At 42.1% G+C, this 17,691-nt stretch overlaps 1 long non-coding RNA gene across 1 annotated transcript in view; it reads left to right on the forward strand.

Annotated features, from left to right (window-relative positions):
• Positions 1-17,691, forward strand: part of LOC309384082 — a 126,526-nt gene that overhangs the window by 18,929 nt on the left and 89,906 nt on the right. The window lies entirely within an intron of this gene.

Consider the following 17,691-nt stretch of genomic DNA (forward strand, 5'->3'; position numbering starts at 1 on the left):
CAGAAATCTTTTAGAGAATAAGAATGGGATGTCTTTTGACTAGTGGCACTAGGTGCCATCTGCCCAGAAGTGACACATTATATTCCTTTACTGAATACCTGCATATCTACATATCATTTGGGCACAAACTGCTTGCACTTACAGTAGGCTTTTCATTTACGCAAAGCTAGTGGCATATTGTACCTAGGAGATCCATGGATAAACCTTCCATGATTTAGTCCCTGTCATCTCCTTACTCACGAAAGGTCAGCTGCAATCTCGGCAGTAACACTGCATTTTATTACACGGCATCAATTCTCTGGCACAGCAAAATTTAGGCTCATGTTATAAGTCAGCATTTTCAATTTTGTACTCCTTGTTTATAGGGGCTATTTTCTCCCGTGGTTTTCCCAGAGTTGTTACTGAGAAATGATTGAGAAATCATTGAGGGTATGTTTTGCAGAAAGACAACTCAGAGAGAGCAAGACAGGCTCTGAGTTTTTCAAGCCTTCAGTTATGTTCAGATGGAAGTTTCTCAACTAGGAATGACAGAAATATGCTCAGAGAAGTTGGGAATATATCTTGATCCACGACACCATACTGAAAATGTTGTCCTCTGCATGAAAAATATCATCATCAACCCTATGCTGCAAGTTGAGGAGACCTTATTCTTTGTATCAACAAAGACCCTTTTCTTACTTACTTGGTTCCGTTCATATTAATTTGGATTGTAGAAACCACAGTGGGCCAAGTACAAAAATAATCCAAACGAATCTGAGTCAAATCAGTTTACATTCATCTAATTGGATTCAGGGGAAATCTAATTTTAAAAGTTGATTTGATGCAGTAATTATAGAAAATCACCTTTTAATTGAAATGCTAGTGGAATATTTACACATATACCAATCTGCTATTGTTTAGGAATAAATATCTTATCTTTGTACTTCATATTTTTCTATTTGTTAAGACACTGAAAGAAGAGTGTTTACTAAACATATGGGTGGCCGAATAGTACTCTGTGAAGGCGAACCTTTTAGAGACCACATGCCCAAACTGTGCATGCATGCCCAAACCGAAAGGTGCATGAATGCATGCACGCATGTGTGAACATGCACGTACATGCACGCATTCGCAGCAGAAACCCAAAGACCAGCTGGCTGGCAGGAGGCAGGGCATCCCAACACTGGCAGTGTGGCAAGAGGTAAGATCTTTTTCTTTCATGAGCTTCTGTTTCATCATTTTCAGGGAAAGAAACACCATGGAGATCAGACCTGGGGCAACGGCGTGCATGCCAGCAGAGAGGGCTCTGCATGCCACCTCTGGCACATGTTCCATAGGTTCGCCATCACAGCTATAGACTATTGCTTTCAGTGATTTCAACTCCTAGTAACCGCATAGATTTTTTCCCCATAATAATCTAACTGTATACCTGTTCCTTCACATCTCCAACAGTGCACTCCTTGCCACTGTAATTGAGTATATCCACCTTGCTGGTGGTTGTCCTCTTTTTCTCTTTCCTTCCATCTTTCCCAACCTAGTCCTCGACTTGCAACAGTTCACTTAGTGACTGTTCAAAGTTACAATGAAAAAAGTGACTTATGACCATTTTTCACACTTGTGACCGTTACAGCATCCCAGTGGTCATGTGATTTACATTCGAATGCTTTACAAGCCCTAATGGAACCTTTCACAAAATACAGCAACAGTCATCGAACAATTGTAGCAATGGAAAACATTGAAAATTATAGCAACAATAATAATAATAACACAAAGTAGTATGGTCCTGTTTTCACAATTCACTGAACAATCGTAACAAGGGGGGAGGGGGTTATCAGAACACTCCCTGCCCCCCCCAAAACCAAAGAGGTTAAAGGGCCTAGAGAAGTAATTCCTGCAGTTTAATTAAAAACAGATGTAGTCATATAAAAATTTAAAAAATTTCTAAACCAAGGAAAAAGATACTGGAGAAATGGAGTGGCTGAAAAAAGTAGCTCTGGTTGCCACTGTGAAACAATGAAGTAGCCCTCTCCATGTGTACTCGTTCGTAGCTTCTCCAAAGGGTTTCTTCAGGGTATTTGTGTGTGTTCTTATCAAAACCAATAATGTGATTCTGCTTACTGCTTCACCAATGAAGGGCATCTTCACAGTCTTAGCATTGCTTTTCCATCTCTGTAACTCCTGGGAAGTTCAGAAAGGCTACTGTTTCCTGCTGGTCCTTCAGCTTCTTATAGATTTCAGGTCTTTGGCTCACAGGAAAAACTTTCTGCTCTCTCATTCTCAGTGCATTTCCAATTGCAGGGGAAACCCCCCCTCTTCCACCCCTTTCTCCTGAATGGAAAGTCCTGCTTTTACCTTACTAATGCCATCACCATTGGCAGGTGTAGCCAGTTCAAATGAATTTGGGGGGGGGGGGAGGCAATTTTTTTTCTCCTGCCAAGGGAGCCAATGAGATCAATTTGATTATGAGACCAGTTCTCCTATGAAGAAAGGCAACTTATCTGGAGTATTTTAGAATAGAAAGTAAAAGTTTAATAGCAAATATGATAGTCAGCTATCATACCAAACCTGATTGTGGTTGATTTCAGAAATGGTACAGGCCCATTGAGAAACTTAGGTAATTGTCTACCCCGTTTCCCTGAAAATAAGACCTCCCCGGATAATAAGCCCAATCATACTTTTGAGTGCATGCACTAAAATAAGCCCTCCGCCAAAAATAAGCTCTCCCAAAAAATATTGCAACACAGCAGCAGCCATGAGGTGACCACGCTTGCACCTCAAAAATAATAGGACCTCCCAATTAATAAGGCCAAGTGCTTATTTTGGGGGTGAAAAGAAAATAAGACCCCATCATATTTTTGAGGAAACATAGTAGCATAGAACCATGAGTGGGGATAGAGTAGTATAAGCATACTTTTCAGATGATATGTATATTTCTGAATTTATTGTGAGAAAATCCAACTTCAGTTTACTGTGTTGCGTATTGCTGAATTGATGGAAATCAGTCACAGTTGATAGCTAATTTTCAACATCTTCAGCTTTTTGAAGTAAATATGTTAAATAAAGAATTCTATCTCTTAGCTTAACACCACTTGCATTTCTGACCTTAAATGTTAGTTGTAGCTAAATTTTGGTTGCCTTATTCAGGCTTATTACTTTCAAGAAGAAAAAAAATCACTAGGGAAATAACACTCTCTATTTTTTTTCCAGAAAAGAATTGTATTTTAATGTGCCGGAATATGTTGACAAGAATAGTTGACTACTGAAAAACAGACACAAAGGTAAAAGTTAGTTCTTGAGAAGATGGCTTGCCTTATTAGAGTATTTTACCAGTATAGTTTCACATCCTGTTTTTTTGGGTTTCCTTTAAAAAAAAGGAATAAAAACCACAGATGACTCACTGATGCAATTACATTAACGCTACTTCAAGTGACATCTTTAGCGTGGGAATGTGAATCTCAAGCTTCTGTTGATTGGATTTCCAATGTGCTCATTAGACTATGTAGAGTCTAGGCATCTGGTTTTGAAAACACTGTGTATGATTAGTCTTAAGCTTCGTCAACCATCAAATGGTGAGACTGAAAACCCTCCTTCCAATGTGTGCATGTCAGTGATCAATGTAGCATTTTCATTCCCTTGTGTTTGCACTATTGCACATTTGTGGGCCAGCTGTATAGCTTACCTATAAAAACTGCAATATAGCAACGTTGGTTGTACAATTTTGTATTCTGTCGACCGACTGATGTTCTGTACTGAACATTGGTCTAGTTGAAGTCCAAGAATTAGTGGACCCTGAGAAATGTGAGGACACAATTGGGATGGATCATGGCAAGTCAGGCCTTGAGGTAGACGAGGTTAAGAAACAGACATTTCAAGGATTATAGGAATGCTAATTATTGTTACAGAATTTTAAAAGCAATTTATATCAAACAGAATCAAGGTAGGAGTGCTTGGAGTTTTTCTCATAGCCTCTCTTTCTTCGGATGGAGTTTCTGTGTTTTGCCCCCCATAACAGCTTCTCCATTTCTTTACTAATAACAGTTGCAAGGAACCTTGGAGGTTTTTAGTCCAACTCCCTGCTCAAGCAGGAGACCCTACACTATTCTGGATAAATGGTTGTACAATATTTTCTTAAAAACCTTCAGTAATGGTATACCCACAGTTTCTGGAGACAAGCAGAATTAATTGTCAGTGTCAGGAAATTTCTCCTTAGTTCTATTTTGGATCTTTCCTTGATAAGTTTCAATCCATTACTTCTTATCCTGCCCTCAGGTGATTTGGAAAATAGGTTGACCCCCTCATCTCTGTGACAGCCTCCCAAATATTGGAATGCTTCTATCATGTTACCCTAGTTCTTCTTTCCCTTCAATTAAACATACCCAATTCCTGCAACTGTTCTTCATATGTTTTAGCTTCCAACTCCCTAATCATCTTTACTGCTGTTCTCTGTACTCTTTCTAGAGTCTCAACATTGTTTTTTGTATCATGGATGCAATATTCCAATTCTGGTTTTACCAAAGCAGTATAAAATGATACTAACACTTCATGTAGTCTTGACACTATCCCTCTTTTAATGCAGCCTAGGATTGCATTAAGGGACATGGTGGCTCAGTGGCTAAGATGCTGAGCTTCATGATCAGAAGTTTGGTAGTTTGGCAGTTCTAATCCCTTGCGCCATGTAACAGGGTGAGCTCCTGTTACGTGTCCCAGCTTCTGCCAACCCAACAGTTCCAAAGTATGTAAAAATGCAAGTAGAAAAATAGGGACCACCTTTGGTGGGAAGGTAACAGCATTCCCTGAGCCTTCAGCATTTAGTCATGCCAGCTACATGACCACGGAGACGTGTGTGGACAGTGCTGGCTCTCCGGCTTAGAAACGGAGATGAGCACTGCCCCCTAGAGTTGGGAACAACTAGCACATACGTTCAAGGGGAACCTTTACTTAGGATTGCATTGGCTTTTTTAGCTGCTGCAGCACATTGCTGGCTCATACTTAAGCGGTTGTCCACTAGGACTCCTTGATCCTGCTCAGTGTTCAAGTCTGTCAAGATCCTTCTGGATCTTAAGTCTATCTTCTAAAATGTTGACTTTCCCCCCAGCTTAGGATGTGCAAATCTGATGAATTCCCTTCTACTCCCTCTAATGTTATCAAGGTAGACCACATTCTGAAACCAAAGTCATGCATGCTAATGCTACTTTTATTATGATGTTATAGTACAAGTCTGAATGTGCTTCCCCTCCCCCCGTATCTTCATGAGAACTAGGAATGACCATGTCTGAGATGCTTTCCCAAATTACATTTCTGTCCAACACTCAGATTTCTTTTATCTCATCATTGTCTTAGTTGCAGCTCTTCCTCCACAAGATTATTTCTTCTGCCTATTTCAACCTCTATAGAGTTACATATATAGCTTTGGAAACCTCCTCCCTGCCTCCCCAACAGTTTTGAATCGAGATACAGGCATGCACTCATGCATGCAGATAGGAACTGGACATGCTTCAAAAAGCAGTTGGAAGAAAAGCTTTCGACCTTGGGCAGTGGTGGGCCCTCTGCACTATTCATCAAAGTAACCCATATTTCCTTCAGGCTTCTGCACTAGCCTGGAAACAGTTGCAGCTGTTTTAAGGAATTGACTCAAGATACATGGGAAAAAAAACCCAGGATATTTTTATTGCATTATGCAGCCCTTCTTTGGTGCACAAGCATGCTCATGTACCTGTATCTCATTTTTTTCAGGAATTCAATATGGACAAATAGTGTTCCCTCATCCCTCATATTTCTTCACAAATATTTCTTCACTGTGAGATACAGCAAGTTGGGCTGCAAGTCGCCTAGTGAGCTGCTGAGGCTGCAGATGGAGTAAAAACTGGATCTCTCTTGTGTCAGTCAAATACATTAGCCACTATATTAAATCTTTGCCCAAGGCATCTGCTTCCTACTTTGAAACTGAGTGTAGTCCCTTTATTCATGAAGTAAAGGCTGCATTTCCTCCTCAAATGGAAGTCTTTAAGAAGATGTTGGATAGCCATTTGTCTGAAACGGTATAGGGTTTCCTGCCTAGGCAGGGGCTTGGACTAGAAGACCTCCAAGGTCCCTTCCAACTCTGCTGTTGTATTGTATTGTATTGTATTGTAAATGCATAATCTGTTTTTCAAAAAAGACAGTTACAGTATGCTGCTACTCCAATCACCTGATCCATGACATTCTTTGCCTACCTGATGAAGTTTTTGCCTGTAGTAGAAAAGTGTTATGTATACAACAAAACTAATACAAAAAATCTGTGTGTCAGGAAGCATTAGCAATATGAACCTTTCCACTTGTTAAAACGTATGATTCTACTTGAGCTCCATTAATATGCAGGCACTATCATAAATAGGCACATATCTAATGATTATAGTGGTAAAGAATCAATGTTCATTGCATTCCTTTTGCCTTAATGTTTAAGAGATTCATCCAATTGAAAGAGGAAAAACAGTAGCCACATAAATTCCTTTTGTTAGCTTGTTTATTTATTTACTTGTTACTGTTTACATGTTGCTCAATGCAGCGAAGCGAAAAAGAGTTTTACAAGCGAAAAACAATGCTCCATTAACCTAGAAACTATCATAATCAATATAACAATGTAGCAGCAGCAGTCCTTTCCAGGAATAAAATACTTTTGTTTAGGTAACTTTTTTTTTATTAAAAGCACCTATTTATTAGGATAAAATGTGAGAAAATGTGCAAAAATCAACGCTACAGCAAACTGCATTTATACCGTATAAACAAGAAAGCGAAAAGTGGGATTACACCATCGGAGAACTGCACTAAGGATAATTATGCCCCATGAATTCTTACCAAGTGAAGGCATCCTGTATTTGTTTAATTGGAATGTGATCTATTTATTGTCCCTGAAAATCTGCTTCAGGTTTAGAAGTGTCAAAATGTTTTGATTGATTTCAGTGGAATGTGAATGAATTTCTCTTCACGGAGAGTCTCAATCACACCACCATACATGTGCTGATTCCTTTTATTTACGGAATAATTTAAATAGTAGCCAATGTTCTTAATTCAAGGCAGGGTGCTATTCTGAGAGAAATGAATGAAAACAATTGTTTTGATATTGTAAATAATACTGGCATATTTTGAGGTCATGGTGGTGAAGTATACTAAGGCTGCATTTCTGTAGCTGTGGAATTCAGCTTATTCTAAGGTAGCAGCGCCAGGTAATGTGAAGTCAGTGTAAACAAGACCAGATTATATGGTTAAATATATCTAAAGGCCTTATTGTAATTTCCCTTAATTGTCATCTTCTAAATACTTTGGACACAACTCTTCAGTTTTGGAGTTATGGTTGAAGAGACCCCAAAGCAACTTTTTTGTTCTGTAAAGGTGGCTCAGTGGCTAAGATGTCAATCAGAAAGGTTGGCAGTTTGGTGGTTTGACTCCCTAGTGCTGCGTAATGGAGTGAGCTCCTGTTTCTTGTCCCAGCTTCTGCCACTAGTACTTTGAAAAAATGTAAAAATACAGGTAGAAAAATAGGAACCACCTTTGGTGGGCAGGTAACAACATTCTGTGCGCCTTCGAGCGTTTAGTCATGCTGGCCATGAAGATTCCTTCGGACACGCTGGCTCTTCGGCTTTGAAACGGAAATGACGACTGCCCCCTAGAGTCAGGAATCACTAGCTCATATATGCAAGGGAAACCTTTACTTTTTAAAGGTATCTACTTCATATGGATGGAAGATGCTACACGCAGATTCACAATATGAACCTAAGATTCATGTATTTGTTGAATATGCTTGCGACCAAAAGTGGCTCGAAGAAAGAAGCAGCTTTACAAAGGCCAGATGCAAAACCGCTAGGATTATTTAGGCATTTGCTAAATTTAGAATGCCACCAATAAAAGTCCAAAGAGAGTCAACTATTTTGTAAGCCACAAACCTGGTTTTTCAAGTCTTCTCCAAAATTGTTCTGAAACAGAGGGCTTTCACTTTTTGTTGTTCAGTGAGTGGGCATTCATGATATTTTTCTGCTAGATGGCGCTGTTTTCTAACAAAAGTTGTACAGCAAAAGCTTTGTCCACCAGTGAAATGAAAACAGAATTTAGATCAACTCTAATTGGCAAATCAATACGCACATGATATATAGATGTAGATGCAAAAATGTATAAAGGCAGATATAGATATCAATCCTATAAATTTTCATATAATGTGTTAAACATATGTTTTCAACAACATGCCCATCATATGTCCATTAGTAATACATACATGTAAGAAAGTTGCTATATTTACTAATTAAAATTACAAGATTTGTGGTTACATAGTTGGTCTGCTTAGAAACAACCGAAGGTGGACAGTGAAACATTAAAAAAACTTTAGTGCTAACTAAAGAGAACAGAAGTTATGCAAAAAGTTACATGTTTCCAAAACTGCTTCATTGCACCAGCACCAATATAGACATGTGCTTGAGTCTCCTGCTTAAACCACTTTGGATGTAAAAATGTCCAGACTGAGAGCTACAGCAACACCTTGAATTAGAACAAACCTAAGCACAATTTGTCCGCTCTGTTGGTAAATTAAAGGTTTGCTATTTTCCTGGAAATACTTCTGGGGAAAGAGTATCCCTCAGTCATAGGTTGTTCTTGTTTATCCTCCTTTCTGAACTCCTCAGTTTGCTTGGATGGAGAATGCAAGAAGTCATTTCCAGTGAAACTTTATGGTTTTGATGGCTGTTTGGAAATGTGATTCATGACCTTAAGTTACAACTTGGAAGATCAAGCTTAATCTTCCGAGTTGCAACTTAAACAATATTAGTTGTGAAAGCACCCCTTTTCCAATACTTATAGCAACTGCATTTTTTTCCAAGGCTTATATGACTGCTTCCTACTTTTATGACTGGAAGAAAGATGGTTAATTCATGGTCTTAAGTGTTGCAAAGCAGTTTTTTTCCCCACATTATGGAAAAAGGTTTCTCCATCATGTCGAAAATCTCAAAATGTAAAGGGTAAACTTGATCTACTCTTGCCTAAATCTTCAAAACGTTTTAAAACTGATGAATGTTGCATTTGTGTGTACTTATTTCTGTTCATATTAAAAAAAATCGAGCTTCAGTGCAGGATTCTGACTTTCCTTTTTTTTTAAAAAAACAAAAAACCACAATCTCCATTGTAACTCTGTTATCTTATTTAACTTAATACTTAAGTTAACATGCTTAATTCAAAACATGTGTATTTTATCCATCACGTTCCATATGCATTGTACTATGTTGTTTGTTGGCTGATGTATCATTTGTTGATTTTCTTTATGCATATAAATTCAGGCCAAATCTAATTTTGGTTTTTTTTTTGGCATTTTACACTGAATTGCAACTTTTCTGCTGCCTCAATCATATTTTTATTTCATTTTCTTTTAATCAAAGGTATTGAAAATTCATTTGTTACTAATCAACTCACTTAAAATTTTGCATCTCCAAATCCACTCAACCCTAAGTATCCTCATCCTCAGCCCACAGGGCAATGTAGCTTGGGGATAAAAGGAATTGTTCTAGCACAGGACTGTCAAATTTGTGGCCCCAGGCCTGATGCGTTACACACTGGCCACATTTACCCCCAGTTTAGCGAAGGGGGAAAAGTCATGATACATCATGCTGCCATGACGACATGAGTTTAACACCCCTGTTCTAGCACATTGGGAAGATGTGAGGTTCACCAGCATAATAGCAACTGTCAAGGATAGCTTCTTGCAGTGTTCATAGTTCCTCCTTTCATCAATATTGTGGTTTGCTTCTGCTTTATAACTTGATAATTTTTTTGGAGGGAGATTTTGTAATCTTCTTCACTTCAACAATAGTACTGCTCAACAGTAGTAACTGTGAAAGGGATCTTGGAGTCCTAGTGGACAACCATTGAAATATGAGCCAGCAGTGTGCAGCAGCTGCCAAAAAAGCCAACACATTTCTAGACTGCATCAACAGAGGGATAGAATCAAGATCACGTGAAGTGTTAATACCACTTTATAATGCCTTGGTAAGGCCACACTTGGAATACTGCATTCAGTTTTGGCCTCCACAATGTAGAAAAGATGTGGAGACTCTAGAAAGAGTGCAGAGAAGAGCAACAAAGATGATTAGGGGACTGGAGACTGAAACATATGAAGAACGGTTGCAGGAACTGGGTATGTGTAGTTTAATAGAAGGAAGGACTAGGGGAGACACGATAGCAGTGTTCCAATATCTCAGGGGTTGCCACAAAGAAGAGGGAGTCAAACTATTTTCCAAGGCACCTGAGGGTAGAACAAAGAGCAATGGGTGGAAACTAATCAAGCAGAGAAGCAACTTAGAACTGAGGAGAACTGACAGTTAGAACAATTAATCAGTGGAACAGCTTGCCTCCAGAAGTTGTGAATGCCCCAACACTGGAAGTCTTTAAGAAGATGTTGGATAGCCATTTGTCTGAAATGGTATAGGATTTCCTGCCTAGGCAGGGGGTTGGACTAGAAGACCTCCAAGTATTGTATTATTGTACCTATAAGCTGCTACCTAGAAATAAGCTATGCATCATATCTGAGTACCATAAAATTGTTCCCAAGTGGTATTATGAGGTGCAGATTAAAAGGTTAGGTAGATTTGCCACATTGAATTTATTATAAAAATAAAGGTGGGATAAAAATAAATCAAAATCAATAAATAAAAGTGCAAGCATCTATACTTCCAGCTGGGATTGTGAATGGCAGATCCCAAAGGAAACACAGATCCAAGCAAACAATATCTCATGACATCCTGGGAGATTCTGTATTCTCAGCTAGGATTGCAAAATGGCTGCCAACATAAGAACTTGGTAAACAGCAAAGGCAGAAAAAACACACAGTGGCCTGAAAGATGTTTCCTGATTTAGGTTGTCTCTTGAAAGTACTAGAACATTATATAAGATACAAGATTCAGCCTAAGCATTGGAATTGTGCTTCTTCTCATGAAGTGGATGGTAAGCATTATGTAGAACAGGGGTCCTCAAACTTTTTGAACAGGGGGCCAATTCATGATCTCTCAGACTGTTGGGGGTCCAGACTGGCTGGGTGAGCATGGCTAGGTGGTCATGTGACTGGGTGGGCATGGTTAGGTGGTTATGTGAATGGGTGAGTGTGGCCAATTTAGCAATTCATTAAACAATACACACAAATGAAAGTTTAATTTGCTTTGCTCCTGGGAGTGTTTTAGTTGCTTTTGTTTGCATGTTTGTTTGTTTGTTTGTTTTGTTTTTGTTTGTTTTTATTGGATTTATATGCCGCCCTTCTCCCAAAGGACTCAGGGTGGCGTACAACATTAAAAAACACACATCCCAAAAGTTAAAAAGAAATTAAATACATATCTCCCCCCCCCCAAAAAAAACAAACCAAATTTATAAGACAATACATTTAAAATGAGTTAAAATTAACAGGCCAGGCCGGCTTGCTGGAAAAGCCAACTTTTTAGGGCACGTCGGAAGAACCGGAGGTCAGGGATTATGCGAAGCTCCGGGGGCAGCTCATTCCAGAGGGAAGGCGCTCCCACAGAGAAGGCTCTTCCCCTGGGGGTCACCAGCTGACACTGTCTGGCCGACGGCACCCTGAGGAGGCCAACTCTGTGGGATCGTACTGGACGGTGGGAGGCTACTGGTGGCAGTAGGTGGTCTCGCAGGTACCCTAGGCCTAAGCCATGGAGTGCTTTAAAGGTCATAATTAATAACTTGAATCGCACCCGGAAAACAACTGGCAACCAGTCCATAATATCACAGGAGGGGGGGCCAAATGGCCAAATGGCACAGTACGGTGTCCCAGGCAACGGCGGTAATACCGGGGGAGCACAACGAAGGACCCCCCTCCAACCGCGCCCACGCCAACTCCCGAAGCCATCTTCCGCTGGCGTTAGTATCTATGCCAGCTGCCTCAGCCCCTCCCCGCTGATCTAATTTATTATGTTCATAAGCAAGGAGGGCGGGGAGCAACCGGGATAACACCACGGCATGGGGAGCGGCAGCTGTAGAGACCCCAGACCGGGCGTCCCGCCGCCACCGTCGACCATACCCACGCCAGCTGCAGAGACCCCAGGCCGGGCGTCCTGGTGCAGCTGCTGACCACACCCACGCCGGCAGCTGCCGACGCTCTCCATTCTCCTTTCACCGCCCCATTTCACTCACGATAGTCTGGCTATAAGGCAGGACATCGCAGCTCAAGGGTATCCCCGAGGTCCCAGGAAGTTCTCATAACTGGACCTGGAACCAATGATGGAATAGGGTACCCCTGCAAGCCCCAAGAAGGACAATCATCTCCCCGAAGCTCTCCTCAAACATGACAGGACACCATCTTGGGCATGCGTAGTAGAAGGTTGCTTTTTTGGTTGACTTTTGACTTGAAACTCAGTTTTGCATCAATTCTTCTCAGCCCCAAGGAACTTACAATCAACAGGTCTCTCTCTCTCTCTCTCTTTCTTCTTTCTTTCTTTCTTTCTTTCTTTCTTTCTTTCTTTCTTTCTTTCTTTCTTTCTTTCTCTCTCTCTCTCTCTCTCTCTCTCTCTCTCTCTCTCTCTCTCTCTCTCTCTCTCTCTCTCTGTGGTCTCTCTCTCTCTTTCCCTCCCTCCCCCCCTCTCTCTGTATTTCTTTCTCTCTGTCCCCTGGAAGGGGGAAGGAACCCCTAAACTGGTGCTGGGTGGTAGTAATCTGACATCTGGAGACCAACAAGTGGTGCACCGAAGACCAGCTGGCCAGCAGGGAGGTGGGGCAATCCCATGGTCTTCCCAAAAATGACACATCTCTTGTCACTTGAAACTTGAAGACTAATCTGGCTGTTGGGTGGGCGAGTAGGTGGCCCTACTCCTCCAATCCAGTCCTCCTGTAACACTCTGCTGGCTATGCAGAGGCTCCATTTTGGTTGGCAGAGTGCTTCTGGAAATTGGGGAGACCAAAAACAGGCACACGAGGCTTCCGTGTGGTTCATTTTTGGCTTCCCCTGCCTCCCGTAGGAATCTGCTTGTTGGCCTTACCTTCCAGTTCCAGCCCACAGAGCTTGTGAAGGTAAATACTGAGCTTTGCTGAAGGGTGGGGACTGGTAGATGGGTGGGGCAATATGGGTGGGGCAGCCATGTGGTCCTGTATGGGCAGATTAATGGCTTTGATGGGCTGTATCCAGCCCACAGGCCATAGTTTATGGGCCCCTAATGTAGAACAAAACAGAAAAGGTTTTAAAAATGGCCTCTGCTATTCATGGCTATTGTTAGATAGGGTAAATGGATGAGACAGACTCAGGTTTCAGCAACAAACAGCTCTTTATTAAGTGACAACTATGTACAATCCAGCAAAGACTGTATCTGGCAGCAGCCCTTTTATAGGGAACTGTCAGACCTTTCAACCAATCAGATTTGAATACTGTTCCTGCCAGAACAGAGGACCTTGGTGGAAACTACCATACTGTTTGTCAGTATGTAACAGCTATCTTGAAAGCAGTCATGTGAAATTACTAATTACTTGGTCTATGACAGGGCTGTCAAACTCACAGCCTGGGGGCCGGATGCATCACATGCTGGCCACGCCCATGCCTGGTTTGGCAGAGGGGAAAAAGTCACGACACGTCATGTGATGACGCTGTGACAATGTGATTGTGACACCTCTGGTCTATGAGATGAGCTGCAACGTGGGAGGACATGATAAACTAAATGGAAAATAAAGGAAATGAACCTATAACAGAGCTCACCTGAAGCACATGAAGAAATAAGTGGTTAGACACAACAATAGAAGGAACAAAGATGAAGAACCTGTCACTTTTTGCCCCACAAAAAAAAACACTAAGTGAACAAAGCACACAGCACGCAGGTGCTGAGCCATTGAGTAGAGCAGCTGGAACTATAAATTCAGAATCATGGTGTGTATAGGGGAAGTATTAAAAGTTAGAGAGAAGTCTAAAACAAGTACATAGAAGAGTTTGAAAGGGAAAGAAAATCATCGTCACTACAGGTCAGTGGTGGGTCCCATTCCAACCGGTATGGTTGGAATGGGCGTAGCGGCGTCCACATGGATGTGCGCACCACACGCATGCGTCTTACTGCCTCTGCGAGCCTCCATGATGCTGCAGCTGCTCAGCAGAGCATCGCGCAGGTGCTGTACGCACCATGAGTGTGCGCGGAAGCATGGAAACTTTAAAAGACAGGTAAGGAGCTTGGGCAGGTAGGTTGGCCCTCCGGAGCACAGTATCGGAACAGTATCTGGTGCTCCGGGCAGGCTCTGGTATGCCCGTACCGGGGCGTACGCCATGCAACCCACCACTGCTACAGGTAATCCTCAATTTAGGATCACAATTGAACGCAACCACTCCCCCGCATCCTTCAGGTGCTTTGGAGAATATGTTGATCCCTCCTCTTCTTTGTGGCAGCCTCTCAAATAGTAGAAAGGAGTTCTACTATATCCCTTAGAGCAGTGGTTCCCAAACTTTTTCAGTCCACCGCCCCCTTGGTGCTCAGTGCCCCCACCCAGTGGTGGAATTCAAATTTTTTTTACTACCGGTTTTGTGGGCGTGGCTTGGGGGGCATGGCTTGGTGGGCGTGGCTGGGGGGGTCATGTGACTGGGCGGTTTGCACGACAGAAGAAATATAGTAACAGTAAGATTCAAAACTCTAACAATTAATTGCACATTTATTCAAAATCCAATTTAAAAACCTTTTTAGTTAATTTTAATTCAACAAAATTGTTGAACATAATCCAGTGATACCAGAGTTTTCAAAGTCTGATAGTCATTTATCAAGAACCTTAGTAACAAGTAACTTAGTAAACTCAGTAAAATTTAGTAACCACTGTTCAGTAAATTCTTAATGTGATGGATGGGCTTGATGAAGTGATACCAGCTTCCCAATATCTGGTTTTAAGTCACCACGTTCAATAATTTAGAGTTGCTTTCTTTGCTTGGAGAGAAGTTGGATGACCACACTGAAGCCACGTTCCACCAAATATGATGTTGGAAATGCAACAAGGAGCTTCTTAACTTTTAACTTATGTATTTGTGATTCCTTACAACTTCTTTAAGCTAAACATTTTTATTACAAATCAACGCATTGACATATATACCACCAATGCAGTTTCCTATCTTTTCCATTGACACAATTAACACCTTTTCATAAGTAAAGTTCAGTTGTCTCTCTCACCTCTCTTCCTCCCTCTCTCCCCCTTCTCTCTCCCTCTTTCTCCTTTGCTCTCTTCCTCTCTTTCTTTTCCTCTCTCCTTCCCCCTTTCTCTCCCTTTATACTTCCCACTCTCCTTTCTTACTCTCCTCCCTCTCCATCTTTCTCCCTCTCACTTTGTTTCTCCCTCCTCCCCTCTCTCACTTATTTCCTCTTTCCCTCTCACTTCCTTCCTCCTTCTCTTCCTCTCTCTCTCTCTGACTTCCTCCCCTTCTCTCTCCTTCTCTTTCTCTCCCTCCCTCTCTGCCTTCCTCCCTCCCTCCCGCTCTCCTCCTCTCCTTGTGAAAAAGGAAATAGCTTGACGAAAAAGAAAAATGTTTTTCCCTCATCCTGGCTGCTCTGTTGCCCCTCTCCCCTGCCCTGTATATTAAACTGAATGCTAGGTTCAGCTCTGCAAGGGAGAGCCCAGACGGAGGGAAATAGTTTAGAAAAAAAGAAAAACTTTCCCCTCCTCCTCCTAGCTGCTCTGTTGCCCTCATCTCCCGCCCTGTATTTTAAACTGAATGCTAGGCTCAGCTCTGTAAGGGAAAGCCAGATGGAGGGAAATAGCTTGGGAAAAGAATAGATACCTTGGCTGGGGCGTGGGGGAGTAGCCATAATAGAAGCAAAGGAAGACTCACCGGGCAGAGATCTGCTGGGCTGTGTGGTTGAGATAAGCGAGGGAACCACAGCAGCCTGTGCCTCTAGGCAGGCAAGGTATGAAAAGGAGTGAATGGGAGGGGCAGGAGGTGAGGGCGGAGCCAGTCAGTGGTGCATTTTACCGGTTCTCTGAACTACCCATAATTTGTCCTACCGTTCAGGAGAATTGGTTAGAACCGGCTGAATTTCACCCCTGCCGGAAGTGTTCAGCTGACTGTTGGCCAACAGAGCCCCAGGCAGAATTGTGCCCTGCGAGGGGGCCACCTCCAGCACTCCTCTGCCACCTCCCTTGCCTCTTAGTGCCCCCTTGCTGCCCCCTTGCCTCTTAGTGCCCCCTGCAACCCCCCTTGCCTCTTAGTGCCCCCTTAAGTCCTACCACAGTCCCCCGGAGGTGGTACCGCCCACTTTGGGAACCATTGCCTTAGAGCAGTGGGTCTCAACCTTCCTAATGCCGCAACCCTTTAATACAGTTCCTCATGTTGTGGTGACCCCCCCAACCATAAAATTATTTTATGTTTTCCATATTTTTTCAAAAATAGGTGTTTTCTGATGGTCTTAGGTGACCCTGTGAAAGGGTCGTTCGACCCCCAAAGGGGTCCCGACCCACAGGTTGAGAACCACTGCCTTAGAGTGTGACTAGTCTAAAGTTGTCACCCAATATTTCTCTTGACAATTGTGTAACATCAATAAATGCCAAGGGGGTAATTAAAAGGAAACAAAAAAATTGTATGGAGAAATTGTTCAAGAATTTGATCCCTTGTCCATTACATCTTTTTCCCACCAGAAAGACAGAATAATATAATATGTCAATGACAAAGGTGATAAAATAACTGCAAAAATAATTACAGAGTAACAAAACAAAATACAAATAATTATTACTAAATTGTTCAAAAGGGACAATTTGAATCCATGACAATCATTGATCTGGCATTTGGCAGTGGAATTCTGTTCCATCTAGCTTTATCTCTATTTATATATTAATCTATTAATTATGGGCACACACTACACACACTCACACATATGCTCTCAGAGTATATATTCTATCTGGGCAAGATTTGGCAGCATGTTGTATGCATTTATGTGTATTTTAATAATGTTAGCAGCAATTACAGTAAGATGGTGGGGAGCTGTTTATTTATTTAGTTACTTTACATGTTGTTTGCCCCATTCCAAAAGAACACTCAAGATGGAAAATGTAAAGCAGAAAACAGCAGAAAAACAATGAAATCCTTGACTGTTAAAGATTTGATAAAGAGCTTGTCTGCAAATTTCCTAAGGCTGGAGACAGGAGGGGCCAAGTGCATTCCGTGGGTGGGGAGTAGCACAGGCAAAGCCCTTCCTTTCCTTCTCTGAGATTGAGAACTCCAGATGAGTGTCTCCTACAGATTTTGGAGTCAGAGCAAGCTCATCAGAGGAGAGGATGTGCCCTAGGTTGCCAGATCAAGCATCATTTGCAGAATCATGTAGGTTGAATACATTGAAGGGCATTCATTTGCCTCTAACACTCAAAGCCAATTTGTCCCCTTTCTATCTGATAGACTATAGCAGGGGTGTCAAACTCAATTTCATTGAGGGCTACATCAGGGTTGTATTTGACCTCAGGGGACCGGGATAGGCAAAGCCAGGGTAGGCATGGCCAGCTCGATGTCATTCGTGTCGGGGGCGCCAGTGGTGACCCGAGCACTCTGCCAGCGAAAAGGGGCTCCCAATCTCCTCCTGCAACCCTCTGCCAGTGAAAACAGCATGTGGCCCTCCTGACCTCTGTTGGCAGAGGCACCATGGACTGGTCCTTCGCTGTTTCCTGGGCTGCCCCATGGGCCAGATCTAAACACCTCGCTGGCCAGATTTGGCCCCTGGGCCTTGAAGTTGCACCCCTGGACTATAGTGAGTATTAGGCTTA

Source organism: Natrix helvetica (assembly GCF_964273705.1).
Source record: "Natrix helvetica genome assembly, chromosome: 1".
NCBI classification, from domain to species: Eukaryota; Metazoa; Chordata; class Lepidosauria; order Squamata; family Natricidae; genus Natrix; species Natrix helvetica.